The following is a 19,708-nucleotide window of genomic DNA, read 5'->3' on the forward strand; positions in this document are numbered from 1 at the left end:
GCACCACGAGCCCAGGTGCCTTTTACGGGTCCACACCTGAAAAGGGGCTCTCCCTGACCTGATTTCACTAGTAACCAAGGCTGACACCAGCAAGCGTGCCGGACACATGGTTGGTGTTCCATAGATGTGTTCTTGAAGCTCCTTTCTGATCTTCAGTTGCCTAATCTTGTTAAGTGAGAACAGTAATTCCCGCCTGCCCTATCCTTAAGAGTTACTGGGAGCCTCCATGAGAACTGAAATATCACATGCACATGAATTGCTTCTCAAGTTCAAAAATGTGAAGTAAGGCCTCCGTGGAGTCTCAGTGGCTGAGCACAGTCAGGGACTGTGGGCTCCATGTGATGTGGCCCTTCATGGCTCTCACCCGTCTTTGCAGCCCAGGGTTTAGAGCTGTTGACACACTTTTGCTGAAGGCTGGTGAACTGGTCTGAGTCCTGAAAAGCTGGTGTCCCCAGAAGGTGCCCTGGGCCTCTGCCTGGGTGGCAGTGGGGTAATGCCACGTAGGAGGCTTGTCCCAGCCTGGCCGGAGCGTTGCTGCATAGCTGTGGAACATGGTGCTTAGAGGTCACGGCGTCCTGGTGGCCCTTACCTGGTTCGATGTCAGAGTTGGGTGAGCAGCCCCTGCCGTGGGGGTGCCTGGTTCCCAGAGGGGTGTGCACAGGGTTGGGTGTTAGCTCTCCAGCCCCTTGTCCTTTGTCTGCACAGACCTGGAGGAGCAACCGTAGTGAAGACCTGTTCCCCTTCTGGTGCTTCTGGCCAGCCCCTGGGAAGCTTTCCTCCTGGGCAGAGTGCGAGTCATCACAGGGTGGGTCTTGCTGACTGTATTGGCCTCTGGGCACACTTGGGACATCACAGAGGTCTCACCTGACCCTGAGATGACAGGGCTCACTCTGTTTCTGTTTTGGGTATACAGGCCCAGGCTGTTTATTCTAATTTTATGGCTTTGAGCAGAAATAAACCAGAGAAGATGTCCCTTAGTTATACCATAGGTCTTTTCCTTTGTGGTGGTTTCTACCTAGTTTTTTTTCAAAAAGTTCATTCCTCACAATTTTGGGACAAGGGTCAGAATATAATGCATATTATGTAAAAGTTGCAACTTAAATACCAACTGCTAGTTTCCTGACAGAGAGGGCCTTTTAGCTTTTTAAACATATTTTCCTGCCTAAAACCAGAGGGGCGCAAACATTACAGTAGAAGATACAAATAATCATGAAATGCAGGTTTTCACTCAAGTCCTGTGTCCTTGGGAGGTGACAAAACTCCAGCAGAAAATATTGTGCAGATAATGGGCACATGATTTTGTGCGAGTTTTGTGGGCCAGACAAGAAGGACAGATGAGTTTGGCCCAAGATTGCCCAACAGGCCTGTCTGGAGAAGGTAGAGCATAAATGTTGGAGGTTGAAGAATAGATTGGATTATCACTTCTGCTAAGACGTGTCAAAATTTTTTCTAGCTCTTTTTGGTTAACTGTGGGAAGCATCGTCTCTTAGTTTTCTTTTTAATCACTTGTTTTAAGATAGTAAAACAATGTTGTCTCAGAGATTTTAAATTTAAATGTCCTGTTTTTGATTAAAGTTGAAAAATTACTTAAAACTGAACATGATTATTTAGGGGGAAAAGAGTTTGATAGCCTATTAAAAGATGTATGGAAAATTCTCATTTTGGTTTGTAGCACTTTTAGATAATGCATCTCTGATGTGCATAAATAATCATGTGCCTGGAGAAGTCAGATCTGCTATAAATAGATGTCGTCAGGCGGTGGTGAAATGCGGTTCCTTCACATGTGGGAACAGCCTTCGGTGGTGTTCTGTGGCTGCTTCTGCACGTGTTAACGACACAGCCGCGTGAAAGTGTCAATTTTCACTTTTGGGCGGTTGAAGCTCAACTTATATTCCCATATGTTTTTGTGTGTCTTAGAGCGCTCTTGGGGTAGACTTTTGCTGTTTCATCACTTTTCTTACTCTGCCTTCAGGGACTAGAAACACCAAGTATCACATGTGACCTACAAATTCTTAAACTCTCACACATGGCTGAAGGGCAAGAAGGACATACCACAGTCCATTTGTTAGGGGGAAAAAGGAAGTAAATGAAAAAGCTACGGAAGAAGCTTATTCACACTCTTCACCAGGGATCATTTCAGGAGAATTATAAGAAATAATATTAATGTGGAATATGCCTCGTGCACTGAAAAAGACCACCAGCAAAAAAACAACCCAGACAGTACTGTCTTGCTATGCATTTTGTCCTAGCAAAAAGATCCTGTTTTCCCAGAAGCTTCTTGTTTTTGTAAAAGAAACTAAACAAATGACTGAAGTTTATCCAATAAATTCATTCAACCATAATTTATTCAGTGTTTTTGTGGAGCCTGATGGGGCTGCTTGTAATTGATACCTTCCTTACAGATACAAACTCATTTTTATCTCTTCCGCGACTTTTCTTCCCAACCATACAAGGGGGAAAAACATTTTTTTGTGACAAATACTATCTAACACATTCTTTTATAACAATTGAAAAGGGTAGCTTTTTAGGTAAAAGTTATAATGTAGAACTATTTTCAGAAATGCAAACAAGGAAACAAAATTTCCTTCTAAATGTAATTTTTTTTGATATGTTTATTCATGAATCTGGAGGCTTTGGGTTTCAATTTAAAATAGCATTGGCCTGCAAATCCAAAATTGATACTTATATACAATTTATGCAAAATGTATAAATCAGAAAAAAATGTAGTTCTTCAAAATAAGTGATGATTTTGAATTTCTGGTCCTGGAGTGTTTTCCAAACACTATAAATGTATCTTTCCTTCTGTATGTTTCTAATAGATGTATAATGTTGCCCTGTTTTAGAGATGTTCTAATTTTTGTTTTTAGCAAGGAATGTGGTCAGATGTAACATGAGCTCGATTGGGGTAAAGTAAAATTCTCTGATTGAAAACAAGTCTAGAAATGGCCACCTTTAGAAGTACTTGGTTCTTTTACTGAATTGTACGAAATGCGTGGAAATTAATTAACAAATGATTGAGATTCATGTGTTGATTGAGAACTCTTTCTCTTGCATAGAATGTTGTGTAAACCGGAGCACTGAGGGATAGATACTTATTTTATCAGCATGCATTTTAAATGAAAATATATTTAGGTTCACAATCTTTCTTTCAGTTTTGGTACCATGAAGTAGATTTGATAAGGGAACAAACAACCTGACATTAAAAAATTTAAACATATGCACAATATGATTGCATTTGTCCTTATTGAAATAGCCTGCGACAAAAACTTCTGGAGAATAAAATCATATGCATGCTTCTTTAGAAAGTATAGTATTTAAATAAAAACTAATTCAACGGTTTGTGTGAAGATGCATTTCCTTTCGGGTCACGGTGAGAAGCGAGGCGTTTGGGTTCTACCTCAGGAGTTCTCAAGGCTGTTCTGGAGTTGCTAGAAGGTCCAGCTGTGGCATGCTTTAATGTGAGGTGTTGAAACTTGCTAGCTCTTCAATGTGCAGATCTTAGAATAGAGCATTCTTTTGCTGCAATCTGTGTTCAAAGATTTCTCATCAATGTGTTTTTGCTGAGAGAAGGCTGAGATCATGCCCTGGCCTCCTTGAGTAAATGTGTACCATTTCCTATATTTTGATAGCACTTGCACATCATGCTCACTTAAGTGCCAGAAAAGTTTTAGGTGGTTCAGCTGGGGGAATCACAAGGAAATATGGTGATGTGAGTTGTTGTTGTTGTTTTTTTTTACCCCCTGTGCTAAGATTTTGAGTGCTCATCTTATGTGTAGTTTTCATAAGGAATGAGAGCTGGTTCATTGTTAGTGAGTTGACTTTGAATCAGAAATTTCCCACTTCCCTTTCAGGCTTTTGAATCAGTTTAATTAAAGAGTGTCCCGAAATTGCAAGGTTTATCTCTTAAGAGTTTTAAGCTGATAATGGGTAAGCAGAACTGAAATGCAGAAACAAATTTTATTCCTAGGCTGATATAATGCTTTATCCTGAATTTGATTTACTATTTAATCAAATAGCCCATTGTTTTCTTCCATTATCTTTTTAATAAGGAATGATATACATTCCAAATTAAAAGATAAATTTATGCTAATGTTGATTTTAGTTTGTTTATATATGCAGATACTATGAAAGATTTTGTTTGCAAATGGGTTCTCCTCCTAATTTAGACTATGCAATGGAGGAAGAGAGAGAGCTTCTGCATGACAGGTTACAGGGCTGATGAGGACACCTTAGGGAAGTGGTAGCCAGGTGAAACCAGAAAGGAGGCCAGGGTCATTGTGGGAGACCTTGAATATTACACTACCATTGAGGTGTGCACCCTGTGATTAAGTTTGGAGGGAGAGGAACCTATGGCTCAGGTGGATTAGAAAGTGAATGCCTCCGCCAGGCAGAAGTGTTGAGTAGGTGAAAATCTTGTAATCTTGGGCATGTAGAGGTTAGTATTTTGGAATTCCAATTGGAGATAATCAGGGAGCTATCATGGCTAAAAAGACATTTGAAGTTTTGAAATGTAATCTATTTTGAAATGGCTTATCTCTGTTGGGTTAAACATACGTTTGGTTCATATAGGGTCTATTTTTGGGAGGCAGAGGTCCATTTTTTTTTCAGATGGATTCTTAGCATTTACTGAGTGCTATTTTCCTTTTTTGGAGATGTCACATTCTCATTTCTACATTAATTGTGACTTACTTTGTCACAGTTCTAGAAGTGTTCTCACATGCTGGCTTCACTAGTGCAAGATGTCACTTGATGACACCAAGACTTGAGAAAGCTATTTTAACTTGGGCAGAAAAACAATGTATTTCAGTTTTTAAAGGAGTCACTGAATTTTCAAACAAAGCTAGGAATTTTAAAGAGCTTAGACATTTATGCATTCTGTAATGTTGGGAGGTTTTAGATGAAAAAAGGCTTTGTATTTTATTCTGGTTCTTTGTTTATAGGTCATTGTTAGTGAATCATCTTTGAACTCTTAATAAACAAATATAATCGTTTGTTAAGTTCTTAATGTTTTAAAATAAAGATTAGGCAAACTGAATTTCAGAGGCAGTGACAGAAGAATTGTGCTTGTTTTTGGTTTTAAAGCCCCAGGTTTATGGTTTACAAAGGTCATTGTTTTGCACCAGAGAGTATAGGTGAGTACAGTAATTACAGAGAGGCCATGGCTAATACTTTAATATGTTTTCTTTTTCTAAATTTTTTTTTTTTACATTTTATCTTTCACAATTTCACTAAAACTAAGGAGTTAAAAAATTAAAAATAAAAATTTAAGATATAGTTTTGATCTCTTCAGGCTCTCTGAGTATAATATAGCCTTTTATTCTTTGAGGATGGCTGCTCTTTTGTGAGTTCAAATTTATAAAACCAGTCCAGCCCCCTTCCCTGTGCGAGCTCTGCTTTCAGTGTGTAAAACAATTAGTTGAGTATGGTCTTGTGGGTCGAATTACTGGCTATTTCTAGACAAATTAAAATATACTTTAAAAAAACTTTTGAAAAATAAAGTTATATAAAAACAACCAGTATTAAAAAGGTTTTAAGTATATGTTAGACATTTTAAGTATGATTAAAAGAAATATTCGGGGTACAATTAGATAATTTGTTAATAAATGCCATCCTTAATTAGTTTTGTTACCCTTGAGTAGTACACTTTTTTTGATCTCACACTGATTTTCTTGAACTTTATAATTTCTATTCGTTTTTCTCTCACTTTTCTGACTACTCATTGTCAGAGAACTTGATGTTCTCAAATTTGCAATCTCCAGAGCTTCATCTCTTATTAACTCTTTGTCAGAGATAGTTCTGAAATAATTTCCCAGAGGCTACTGCCCCTTCTTTTGAGAGAATTAGTCTTTCTGTCCCAGGCAGTGGAGCGCAAGAAGAGAGGACATGGGCTCAAATGACTTGTGTTGGTTGACTTATAATATCAGGAGCACTGCTTCCAAGAATAAATGATTTTTAAAGGAAGGCTGTTTTTTTCTTTCCTACAAATTTAGCTATTTGCCTCTGAAAGCTAGATCCAGACTGCAAACACACACATAGCAATATGTGTGAGTATGCATGTTCTCACTTTTCTGTGTTTATAAACTTTTCCTATAAGGATAGCCATGTGGTATATTCTTAGTGCTTGCTTTAGTTGTAGTTACTTGTATATAAATTGGTTCATGAAAGAATCTCTTGACTGCTGACCAGCGGAGCTTGACATTATGTCTGTGACTTATGATGTAACATAAAGTAAATTAAAAATAACAATTAACAAAGCTTTAGAAAAGGATACAAATGGGTTTTGCACATTGATCTGAAATAGTTTCCTCCATAAACTGAGTGACTTGGAAGCTGATCCCCAGAGAATATTGCACCGAAAACTATTTTTTAAATCTTTTTTATTCTACAGGAAATGAATATGTTTGCCCTTTTCCTGTGGTGCCATATTGTCTGAGTTTTCTTTCTGTTCTTATAATAGGCAGAAAAAATAAGAAGGCCAACCATTTGCTAATCTTCTGGATGCTGTGTGGTGCTATGCTGTGGGGTTGAATAATTATGATTAATTGTAAACTGGACCATGTGCATTTCAGAGAGTGGATCATAATTAAATAAAACTTAATGATTTTAACATTGTGCTACCGGTATGCCCCATTTATGATACATAGCTCTGTTATTCTTACAAGATATACTCTGTATTTGCAAAGATGTTGTACTCAGATTTTAAGCCATAAAAAGATTTTTGGACTGTTTTCTAATGAAAACTACATACACACATGCACACACATATACATATACATATATATGTATATATATACATATGTATGTATTTCACAGACTACATCTAAGAAAGGTGAAAACTAAGAGCCGAATCAGAAAGGAAGCAGGTAGTCAGTAGCACGCCTGTGTACACACAATTTAATCAAGGTGCATGTTTTTTTGTCTATTGCTCTCTTTATGTATTATGTTTTGATATTCTTTATGAAAATACAAAAATAAATTTATGCTAATGATTTAAAATACTCAATGTGATTGAGCAATTGTGGGTTGGTTCTGAGTGTGACTTTAAAGTCAGAAAAAAGTTATTTTGCATGTTGGACTTCAAACACACATATTTGTTTATATTTGTCGTGTAAGTAGCTTTGGTTGATTGATTGCCACTTGTGTGGGTTTAAGTTTTGAATAGATAGCTACTTGAAGAATTAAATACATTAACTTAAAAGAGTCATTACATTTAATTTTTATTTAAGATTAATTAGTATTGTTTACTTGATTGTCTGGTCAGTACTTCATCATCTCTCCTCCAGCTGTTTTCCAGCGACAACTGCTCAGTCATTTAACAGGCAAATATAACTTGTGTCCCATATTTTTCACAGAATGAGAATGGTACCCACTTTACTGTGTTGCTATGATGATTAACAATAAGTTTTCATTCATTATGTCCAGTACAAGGCAGTAGAATTAAGAAGATTTCTGCATCTCATGAAATCTCACTCCAACGCTTTGGGGTAGAAATTGTTGGCTGTTTTCCAGGCAGAGGCATTAGTCATTAAAGTTTCTGATGGCCTATGGGAGGTTGCACATTGCTCCTAGGAAGCTGAGGTAGGACAGTGCGTATAGAGCACGCAGCATAGTGCTTCTCACACTATTGTCATTGCTACAGTTCCACAGTGCTAATATGGGAAAAGTTTCTAAAGAGCTGAAAACTAATTTTTTAACATTACATTGTCTTATGCTTTCTTTTTTTAAATCACGTTTATCCTTTTCCTAAGGATAATTTCTCTCGAACTAATAGGGGAAACATGGATATAATTGAGGATATTGGGATGTATTTGAAGTAAGATTTTGTATATTAAAATTGTTTTTAATTTTTATATTTTTAATGCATTTTTTAACATAGCTTAATACTTGGGCACATACATACAAATATAGACACATGTTTCTAGCTCATATCTATGTTCGTGTATAGCTTACACACTAGGCATACTACGAACTGTTCTATTCTAAATGTTACACATTAAATTTATTTTCCATCTTTATGTACATGGATTAAAATAAATTTTTATTAGTTTTTAGGCCTCCCCCATCAGGGATGCCTCAATTCATTGAGAACATTTGTGTATGGAAACTCAGGAGTGGTGGGATTCTTGTGGTTGATCCAGATTTTTTTCTGGACCTCCTATGAGTTTATTGTGATTTGCCCTATTAGACGTTCATAAGGAGGATTTCTGAAAATGATATTAATCTTGTGACTTACCAAGTTAATTTTTCTGGCTGTTTTTGAAATTAAATTTGGAAAGGTGCTAGGAAAACCTAAAACTCCTTGCTTTATGTTTCTTTTCCTTGCCTTACTCAGGACATGAGTGTTCTATGCTCCTTTTGATGCTGTAGTTTTTTCATCTATTCTGCCTTCCAGTTTTGCTCAGATAATGCCTCTGTAAGGTTTATACTTTCTCGTAAAATGTTTTGTATTTCCAGAAAATTTTCATATTTGATTCACTTATTTTTTTTCGATTTTTATTTTGAGGACTACAGTTATTTAACAGTAAACTAACTTAGCTGTTGGCAAGGTTATATTTTTAAAATGTCTACTATAAGGTACAAAATTGTGATGGAAAAACATTCATATTTGTATTGACTTGTGTTTTATGTTAACTAGTAAACAAAGATTACTTCTGAAAGCATAATTAATTTTCCCAGTCACCACAGAATTTTTTAACGCAAGCATTGAAGCATTATGAATGTAAGAATAAACCAATCTTTACTCTGGCTAATTCTAGATTCATGATTTTCTTCGATTTTAGAACTGAATTTGTCAAGCATCATGAAAATAGATTGATTTTGGCTCTCCCAAATTGTTCAGGGACTAGAATGTTTTCAGCAACTAGGTCTTTTTAAAAAAGAAAAGAAAAGACCCATATTTTTCTGTCATTGTATGAATATATTTCCCTGGGTGCTGCTTACTTTCTAAAATCATGGAAGAGTTGAAAATTCCCGAGTTTACTATCAACACGCATACAGCTTAGTCAATTAAATTCGAAAATATAAATAAGCCTTGTGTATTTTCAGTAACCAAAGGCTATGGGTATTTTCTAATTGTGCTATTGGGTAGCACACTTTATAAAACCTAGAGTTACTCATATACAGTGTTCAGCAATTTCATTTTACTTAGAATTAATAAAGATTATGAACTGAAACAAAATACCATGCTACCACCAATACTCAGAAAAATAGGTCCTAACATGTCTAGTATATCCCAGAAACTCCATAAAAATTTTTGAATGAATATGAATGTGGTTCAACCATGATGATATTGGTTCCTTAGAATTTTCTTCATATCCACTCAGTCTTTGTACAGACATACTTTTTTCTTTCTTTGATGATTAATAGAAGTCTATATGTAAGTAACACTTTTTGGTTTATTCGAGAATTCCTCCAAATGTCCTCTAAGGCTGGATTTTTGTTAATATTGTCTACGTAATGATTTAGTAGTTTGAGGAGTGTCCTGTACCCACAGCGCCCAACTAGTTTTTGATGAGTGCTGGCCTTTTATTTTTTTATTTTTTTATTTTATTTTTTGAGCAGTGACACAATCTAGCATATATAGTGTGTTAGTGAATGGAAGAGTCTGAGACAAAGTCAACACCTAAGAACAAACCAGACTCTTACTCAGGACTGGCTGCATAATTTACAAGACACCGTAGAGAATGAATGTGCAGGGCTCTGTTCAGAAATTAAGAATTTGAAGACGTTGACCACAGAGCTTAAACCAAATGTGAAGCTCTGTACGAATGCACCTGGGTGGCCTGCATGTTGAAGCCTGCCCTGCCCCTACTCTCAAACAACTAAAAGCAAATCCCTGGGTGTTTCTCACAGAGCTTTGATTCTAGTGCTGGAGAGTAGAGCAGGGTGGGGTTGACTTCATCCTGTCCGCTCTCATCTTTAAATCAGCCTTTTTCTGGCTGGTTAACCCCTGGTCCTCCCACTGCCTGCAGAATGAACCCTGAGAGATGTCAAGTGACACAGAAATGTCTGGTTGGTGCCAAATGTTGAATTTACCTTTTCCTCCCTTTTCTCAGCACATTTGGAACAGAAAAAGGATTATAAAAACAGATATCACCTAGGGTCAGTGCCATTCAGCATTTGTCTAATTATTAGAATTTGTAAAACACAGAATATCCCTTTTTAAAAATCTGTTCATTTCCATTCATATTCTTTTTCCTCCCAGTATCCCAGGAAGTTACTTAATTATTCAACTGTTTGTCTAGCTGTTACACATTAAGAATTCCTATGATTGGCACAAAACCCATCACTTAAGCCTCATCTTGGGATTGCTCTTGTCTGTATTATTTCCGGTGTGACTATGAAATGGTGTGGTTTTTAGCACATTTATGTATACCCTGGAGGGTTGTTTGCAAATAAGAGTTGCATGTGTTGTGAATTTATTTGTGAAATGATAGAATATTTTTATGGTTATAATGTATCTGGAGTAATGACTGTGTGGGTGGGATGGAGTGAAGCTGTCCATTTTGAAATCTGTAAAATGTAGAAAACTTGGTACTGCTTTTCAAGAAACAGATTGTTCCCCAAAGATTAATATTTGCGCCGAAGTACATTTCTCAAGTTCGCCTGTCACTTCAAAAATAAGGGATCTGTGAACAAATCTGGACAACTTGTTACATGTCCCAGCTGTGAGGGCATCCTAGTGACATTTAACTTTTGTAGAAATGTAGCTTCTTTACCCTCAAGACCCATGAAAAACCAACCATATAAAAGAAATCCTGGAAAGTCATGTTCCACAGCATGCTAACTTGAAGGGAATTAGATCAAGCATGTTTTCTCCACTTCCAGTGCCATCTTTCTCCTCCTCCTCCTCTCCCTTTCTTTTGGTTGACTCTAAGTTTGAGGTCCTCATACTTCCATCTGTTTTCCCTTCCCACAAGACACCCGCATATGTGTACATATATAATTTCTCCTATGAAAACTGGGAAGATGAACAAGAAATTACTTGCATTTGTTGATTGGTTAGTTTCAGAACCCTCACAGAGGTGTATTTCACTTGGGCATATGTCCTTTGCTTTTGGGGGCCTTTATGTGAAAAGAGGGAATCAACCCTTTGAATTTCAAGAAAACAGTTTTTTTTATTTTTTTATTTTAATTTTTTTCTGGTAGGGGAACCACATTATTTTTGAATTTCTTGTTCTCAAAGGTATGTGGGACTAAAGATGCTTTCGATCATTACCACCCTCCTGCAGAGTTTGGGTTTAAAGGGAATGGGGGTGTGTTGAGCAGTTTTCTTTGTGTAACATGCCCTCTGGTGTTGTTTTTCATTGAACTCAGAACAGTGGCCTAAACCACCTTAGCTTCTGCCACCTTTCTCTTTTCTCCATGATTATATATTTTATGTTTTTCTGTATGTTTTTGTTTTTTGTGTATTTTTATGTTTTTTTTCTTTCCCCCTTCTCCTCCCTGTCTGATATGCTAAGGTGGATGTTATGGCCTCCCGTACTATTATCACACACTTCTGGTTATGAAGTCTTTGGCAAAGAAGGGAGTTGTCGGGATCCCTCTTCTTTGCTAATTACTTTGATAATTGGGTTCTTTTCTGAGTTTTGAGCTCTGATTGTCTTGGAGCCCCCTCACCAATCACAGGGTGAAATGCCTTATCTCTGAGTATTTACTTTTCAGTGTGTTTCTTTACTGTTTGCCATCCATTTTGTGTTATTTTGGATGAAACTAGTCTGAAGGGACAGTCTTTGCAGATTAAACCCAGTCAAGTTAATATTGTGATTGGGCAAAGAGTATTAACTCCTGGGCTCTTGGAATGTGTTAGGTCTTCTCTGCCAAGGGCGAGATGCCATCAAGGACAAAGATGAGTTCTTAGGGGAAACAGGATACAACTTTATTTTAACACCAGAGCTGCAAAGCACCAGGCAGGTGGTCCTCTCTAATTTAAACTTGCAGGCCACCGTGCGCTATCGCTGCACTCTGGGACACTTTGACAAGCTGCTAGCAAAGAGTAATTTTCAAAGCACAACATTTATTTTTCTGATCTACTCCTTCAGGTCCTATATTCACAGCTTAATTTTGGTAGTCATTTGCCGTTCTATACTTGACTATACTTTCTTCTTTCCATTAATCTCTCTCTACCAAACTATATGTCACATTAAGGAATACAACATTTTGATATTTAAAAACCACAACACTACTATTTATCAACTCCTTTTACTTATATCTAACAATTTTTAAGTACTAATGCTCTGGGGTGTATATTTTACGTGTTTTAAACCTCATTTTCTCTGTTACTTGTAGACAAATATGGACAGGAGAAGAGACCTTTAAAAAAATTAAAGAGTACACAACACCCACCCACACACACATATGGCTTGAAGGGTTTTTATGTATCTATAAACCCATGAAACTGCTGCCCAATTAAGATACAGAACGTTTCTTGTGCCCCAGAAGGCTCCTGTGCTCATTTTGTCAATGGGCAGTCAATACCCCTGTCTACTGTTCTGATTCATCACTACAGATTTGTTTATCCTGTTCTTGAACTTCACAGAAGTGGGATAAAACATGTACTGTCTTGTTTCTGACTCCATTTTGCACATTGTTATGGTTGAGATTTATCCATGTTGCTGGGTGCGGTAACAGTTCATTTTCTGTGGTATTCTGTTGTATGATCATACCACAACTTTTTATTTGTTCTAGTGTTGATGGACGTTTGGATTGTTTCCAGTTTGGAGTACTTCATATGTACTCGGCACCAGCATGGATTGTTTTTACTCTATCCTGCTACACAACAAAATTACTTTCATTAATAATTAAGACATGAAACAATAATAACCACCAGAAAAAATATGCAGTGAAAGTTTTTCTTCAGTGATTTTCCAGTATTTAATCATGTCTGTTAAAAAAAAATTATAATACAAAAAAATAATGGATTAATGGTTTTTAGTTACATTTAATTTTTTCCCCCCAAAAGCAAACAGTGTATACCTACCTGTGTATTGATCTGTCACAGTAATAGCAACATTGTAGTTTGTTTTTGAGCCTTCTCTAATTTGATCACTTTGCCAGAATTTGTTATATACCAGATTTGTCACTCTGTCTTTGTATATAGTTCAATAAAGAACATTCTCTAAAAATATTTTTAATTTTTAAAATCTTTACGTAAAACAGAAACCTTTAAGTAGTTAGGAAAAGCCATGCAGATAAGTTTGGCAGCGAGTCATAAAAATCCTATTTCACCATAGATTACAAGAATTGTAATGTCTTTGTTTCTTTAGGAATTATTTGTGTGAGTTTCAAATGATGTCCCCACACCCAAAAAATTTTAAGCAGAAATAAAAAGTCCAAGGTCCCACCTAGAATGGCAGAGCTGAAATAACTTCTGTTGTTTTTCTTCATTATTGCAACCACTCTGCTGTCATTTTAAAATTCAAATCTTCTATCTAAATGAAGGAACATGTGAGTACCACAGGGATTGGGGAAACTATGCCTAGTGTAAGCTTGAATGATCTCGCACTGTGAGGAACTTACTCAGAAGGAATATATGGAGCTGGGTGCTTTTGGTACTGGATCATATGTGGAAGTGGGCAGCTCTATAATGAGTTCTCTGAGCAACCTCTATTGAAAAACACTGTTTACTAAAGCATAAGCATCAAAAATATGCTAATTTGAATTTTAAATTAAAATTGGACAGTAACCATAAGAATTATTTAAAACTTCAACCAAGAAGTCTTCTGGGCTTTATCATTTACATAGTTTGAAGTTGCTAGAACATGGTAATATTAAAAAAGGGGCCTAACTTTTAGACTTTTAAAAAAAATTGTTTTCAGACTTTTTTTCAGTGTACACTTGGTGTCGGTGCCTGAGACGGCCCTTCCTACACCCTGGCCCAGCCCTTGGTTGACACTCCTGTCTGAATGCACCTCTCGTGAACCTTCTCGTGCTGGTCTGCGGCTGATATGTGGGCGGGTGTTCCTTTTCTCACATCCTGCAATGCTGGATGCTACCTTTTCATTTTAGACATTCCACATGTTTTCTGTAAATAACGGTTTTACTTTTCTTTTCCAGTCTTTATGCTTTTTTATTTATTCTTCTTGCCTTTTCCATTGACTGAGATCTCAGCACAGTGTTGAATAATACCAGTAATGGTAGTAAGTTTGAGCCCTGGGGAAAGGGTTTCATTGCTCCCCTTTACAAATGAAGCCCCCCCCTTTTTTTTCTTTGCAAAATATCACTTATCAGGTTAAAGACATTACAAGAAAGCCTTTTTTTTTTTTTTTAAGCACTGTGGTAAAGTTAAAACATGGTTTTATTGCGTTTTCATGAACATGTTATTGTACAAAAAGAGTGGGCTTTAAGTATTGTAGACTTTAGCTTGAATTTTGGCCTTACCATCTGTGTTCTTAATTTTTGGACCTGCAAACTAGAAAAGCAATACTGCATAAAGCTATTAAAATTATTGAAGTAAAGTTAGCTAATCTATGCAAAGTGCCTACTGTTATGCTTGTTATACAGGTGCATAGTTACTGAAAGTAACTACTCCATATCTTTTACCTGTTGGCTGTTTTGTTCCTGACATTAATTTTAAGAGGGTTATAAAATTATTTTCAAAGTTTAATTTTTAGTAGACTTGGTTCATACAAACAGTTGAAGCTAACAATTAATATTCCTAGTAAGAGGTATCTCTTGAGATTAGTGGGGGTTAGGTTTTTTGGTTCCATACTGTAGTCTAGATTTTAGTTATAAATGCCTATTCAGGCATAGTCCACCAGTGACTGGAAGTGAACTGTTAATATACATTTTATGGATTTATATCCATATTTAGGTTAATAAGTAACAGATGCTGAGTGATAACTATCGTTTTGGATCGTGGAGTGAGCCATGGAACCAATTCTAGCCTAAATGAAGATTAGCTATCATTCGTTTAATGTGTCAGACACTGCACTCAGACCTCGGAGTAGTAAAGTGTTAAATAAGTCAGTTTAAGCATTTAGCAGGGAATGATCAGAATGTAGTGATGATGGCAGTAGTGGAGTATTTAATACAATTGTTTGTGGGTTTTGTTTGGGGTAGTGGGGTGTGTGTGTGTGTGTGTGAGAGAGAGAGAGAGGGAGGGAGTGGGGTGGGGTGGGGTGGGGTGGGGTGGGGTGGTGGTGACTGGGGAAAGCTTTTAGACTTGATTCCTAATGGTTAACTGAGTCAGTTTAGCTGTGGAGGTGGAGAGTCTGGGGTGGAGTGCAGGGACTTTCCTGGCAGAAGATGTAATATTTACATTGCCAGAGGCTGTGACTTTGTGTGTGTTGGGAACTCTTCAGTAGGTGTGCAGTTCTGGGTCCTGAAGGGCACGATGGGTAGAGGGGCTGACAGGAACAGTGGGCAGAGCTGGACCCTGAAGGCCTTCCTTCTAGGCTGTGCTGAGAAACTTGGGCTTTCCATGTTCAGATTTGCAGTTTTAGATTGTCATGGCAGTGGTGCTGTCTCCTATATTAAAAGCTGTTCTTAACTCTTTACTTTTGGTACCCCCAGGACTTGTTGATGGCTCTGCCCTAGTTCATTGCAGTTTCCAAATGTATTTGGTCCTGGTTAACAACCCAGTTTACTCCTGAAGTCCTGATAAATTGAAGCATGCCTGATAATAGTTCAGTTTAATAAATATTTTTGGTAAAAGAGCCTCATTTATGGACATTCTCTACTCTCTCACAATTTTTTTTCATTTTCATGTTGTCAAAAAATACTCGGAAAACTTATAATGTTACATAAATTGATCTACTTTTTTTTTTTTTTTAACCTCTGAATACTAAAATATGTTATTCCAGGGTAGAAAATTCCTTGTAATAAAGCTGTAAGTTTAACTTCAAACTGACATCTGGTGTCAATTTTATGTTCCAGTATTTTATTTATAGTAAAAATTCCAATTTTTCTATGTTTGTAATATCTATTTTTCATAATTGAATTTTGTGTTTTTCCTTTCAATAGGCATTGTTTATTAAGGCCGACCTTCATTCTTCAGGAGATTCAGAGATTCCTTCTTGCTCTTTAGAACAATTAGAATTTCTTCTCATTTTCAGTGTCTTTAGTAAATGATATGAATATGTACATAATTAAATACATTCTGAAGTTCTTAGCTAATAATTAATGGTTGTTACTTTTGTAAGCTTACCTGTAAAGTAGATAGATGTCTTTGAAGTTTTCAAAAATGATTTCCAAGTGTGTGGGTTACGGTTTGAGAAGTTCTTGCAAAGATAAGTGTAGGGTCTGCAAGAAAGTCCCTAATTTGGAATCATAACTAAATAAATAATAATTGACACCCGATGGCAAAGATTGGAATCATGTTTTCTTTTAGGAACAAGCGTTTAAGACTGATTGCTGGCTGAAGGCACGGTCAGCGTTCATGCTCACACAATAGTGATCGTCCAGCTTGGCTCGCTGGAGAAAGAGCGAGGGCACAAGGTTCCTGGCGAAGGACGGTGCTGTTCCTGGTGCCATGCCAGCAGACGTTGTTTTCTCCTCTTCTCTCCACATGTGTACCCCAGTTCACCCCAACTTCATCTTCCCAACACATAGAAAATTAGAACATTTCTTAGAACTATTTTCTCTCAGAAACACTTTTGAATCATAGCTCGAACATTGTTTTCCTTAACAAGTGGTTCATCTTAAAACTTGTTGGGGATAATTGTAAAAACCAATACAAATATTTAACGTCTATTAAGTTGTATCATATAATAACAATATCATGTTCTGTATTATATGAATATAAGCAAAGTCAAAAAATTTAGAATTGACAGGTGCAGAGGAGGTGCGGTTCTGCCTCTGAGGAATGCTGGGTTCTCACGCAGCCCGCACGGCTCTTGTTCTGCCATCACCACAAGCCCTGTGCTGCTGAGATCGCCAAATCCCTCCCAGCTGTTCCTATTCTGGCACGAGCTTGAATGCCTCTCGGCTGCAGCTACTAACTTAACTCCCTGCTCTAGCTTAACATCCCAGGACTTTTTTGTTGACCATTTTGTTAGGAACCTAGAGACTTCGGGGCTTTTCTCTGGTTCTTAGATAAAGCAGGTCTTTGGAATTTCTTTGGCTCTGAGGGTGTTCACTTTCCCCTCTCCTTATTTAAACTCTACAGCTGGGGGCAATATCTTATTTATGATGCCAAAGCTAGCTCAATCCATATGCTTTTTAGCAGTCTTGCTGTAGATTTATTTAAGATTGAGATAATAAAAATTACTAGTGCAAGCCTCTGCTGCTCTTTGAGATTGCTGCATAAAGAAATACACAGCCCTTTCCTTTGTCACCTTCTTAAATCTAGGATTGGGTTAGCCACCTGTGGTGAGTATTGGAATTTTCTGCAGGGCTTTGAAAAGTTTTATCCAGTAGTTCCACCTTATCCGTGGTTTCAGTTTCCATGGTTTCAGTTACCCAGGGTTAACCATGGTCCAAAAATGTTAAATGGAAAATTCCAGAAATAAACAGTTCACAAGTTTTAAATTGTACACCATTCTGAGAAGCACGGTGAAATCTTTCACTGTCTGGCTCCATCCCACCCGGGAGGTGCATCCACCCTTTGTTCATGTGTCCACATTGTAGGCAATCCCCGGTTGCTAGTCACTTAGTAGCCCTCTTGGTCGGCAGTTTGACTTTGCAGTACTGCAGTGCTTATGTTCAGGTAACCCTTATTTTACTTAACAGTGGTTCCAAAGAACAAGAGTAGGAATGCTGGCAGTTCAGACATGCCAAAGAGAAGCCATAATGAAGAAGTATGTATGTATTGGAAAAAACATAGTATATGTAGTGTTCAGTGCTGTATGCAGTTTCAGGCATCCACTAGGGGGCTTGGAATGTATCCTCCTTGGGTAAGGGGGGACTGCTGTATATTTAATAGAAGGAAAGTCTATGTGCAGTTATGTTGAAATAAGCAAACATATTTTCCAAAAAAGAAATAAAAATTAGAGTTGGATGAATACTTTTTGCAAACTTGAATGTTCCCACGGTAATATACACAGACGTGCCAAATCTCCTGATCCATAGTGACTCTGTAGTATTTAACTTAGAGCTTGGGAACAAAAGCAGTAATTGGAACAAAGTTTCATTCTTAAAGGGTAATGTGGTATCCACTCACACTTATAAATGGAAAGAATTGCTATGCACCATGAAGGTAAAATATAGTCTTTATCTTCATTTTATTTTTTTGATATTTAAGCAAGAATAGGAAAAAGAAAACCAGTATAATTCTAATGCATAAACTGAGATAGAATATTTTAGTAATGAGCTTTTCTATTTGAAATAGCTAAGCAAAAAATAAAATTTTACTTTGTGTCTGTTTCAATGGAAAAACTTAATGTATTATACTACAGCATACATAAACTTCATTTTTGTCCTAAAAAGTTATTTAGTTATGGCATCAAAACCCTTCTTCCTTGAAATACTTTAGATGGGTGAGACTGAAAAGCATCCTTATAACTTCATTTGAAATGCCATTGGGTATACCTGAGGATAAATAAGAAAATGTACTGAACTCAAAATTTAAACAAGTTGCCTTGTAAAGTGCTTTATGGCATGTAGTCATATTCTGTAGTACTTTGTAGTTGATTTAGAATGTTTTAATTGTGAGCAAAGGTATTTATTCTTAGGTTTCCTAAGGAGTTCTTTAAAATCTGAATAAATGCTCAGTATAACACTTAACATCAATATTTTGCAATATAAACGTCTATTATATTTCGTATTTTTGATTTATTAATCTTTGCCATGTTGAGAGAAAACTCTCTTCTCCCTCATTCCACAAGAATGACTTTTTGAAATTTAATCAGAGGCCGATTTGACTTCTTTAAAGGTAGAACAGAAGAAAGAAGACAGAATTTCATAAATTGTGGTCTGAGGTGGGTAAACTGATATTCTTAAAGAATATTTTGATTTTTAAGCCTCAAGAATATATCAGATATTCCTGCATGAAGTCCACCCTCAAGTTTAGTGGTTTTCATAAACATATTAATAATAATAATGGTAACAATCCTTTCCAATGTGTCTACTATTTGCAGAGCTCTGTCCTAAACTCTGCTGTCTTATTTTCAAGGCAAATTATTCCACAGCGCTATTGCGAAGACACTAAAGCTCAGAGAATCATTTTGTCAATGTGCCCCATATCCCAAGCATTAAGACTGGAATTAAAGCCTAAATCTGACTTGTTTTATGACCCAGTGCCCTTTCCACTGTCCTCATGTGCCTTCAGAAAGACTTCATGGGTAGGATAACCCTATATTTATAACTCCTAGGGTGACTTACTCCCGATTTTTTTGAGTTTTTCTAGTCTCCAGCAAAGCCATGTGAGAGGAGAATTGAAGAGCTTTCTATAAAGAGTATAGTCATATGTGTATTTGTGTAAATGGGTCACGGACTTAAGAAAAAATCTTGGAGAAGTCCATTTAGCTCACCACTTATAACAGAAATGATGGTATTCAATTTTATTAAGGCTTTCTAGTAGTTGAAAATACAAGTTTAAACATAATAGTCTTTAAATGTAATAAAAGTTTAAATGTAATTAAGGGTAAATTGTGGGTCATTTCAAAGACACTGTTTTTACAAATTGATTATACACGTACTAGGTCCTTCAAAATAGCATGTTTTGATTGAACAGGAAGTCTTTGCTAACAGACCCTGTTCTCTGTGCTCTGTATTCTTTTTAGGGCATATGATAAGTAATAAACTTTTTCTTTGTTCTCTCTGAGGTAGA

At 36.7% G+C, this 19,708-nt stretch overlaps 1 protein-coding gene across 15 annotated transcripts in view; it reads left to right on the forward strand.

Moving 5' to 3' along the window:
* PARD3 (par-3 family cell polarity regulator) overlaps positions 1 to 19,708 on the forward strand; it is a 592,207-nt gene that overhangs the window by 149,372 nt on the left and 423,127 nt on the right. The gene's annotated exons all lie outside the window — the stretch shown is intronic.

This window comes from Rousettus aegyptiacus, unplaced genomic scaffold (assembly GCF_014176215.1).
Source record: "Rousettus aegyptiacus isolate mRouAeg1 unplaced genomic scaffold, mRouAeg1.p scaffold_m13_p_10, whole genome shotgun sequence".
NCBI classification, from domain to species: Eukaryota; Metazoa; Chordata; class Mammalia; order Chiroptera; family Pteropodidae; genus Rousettus; species Rousettus aegyptiacus.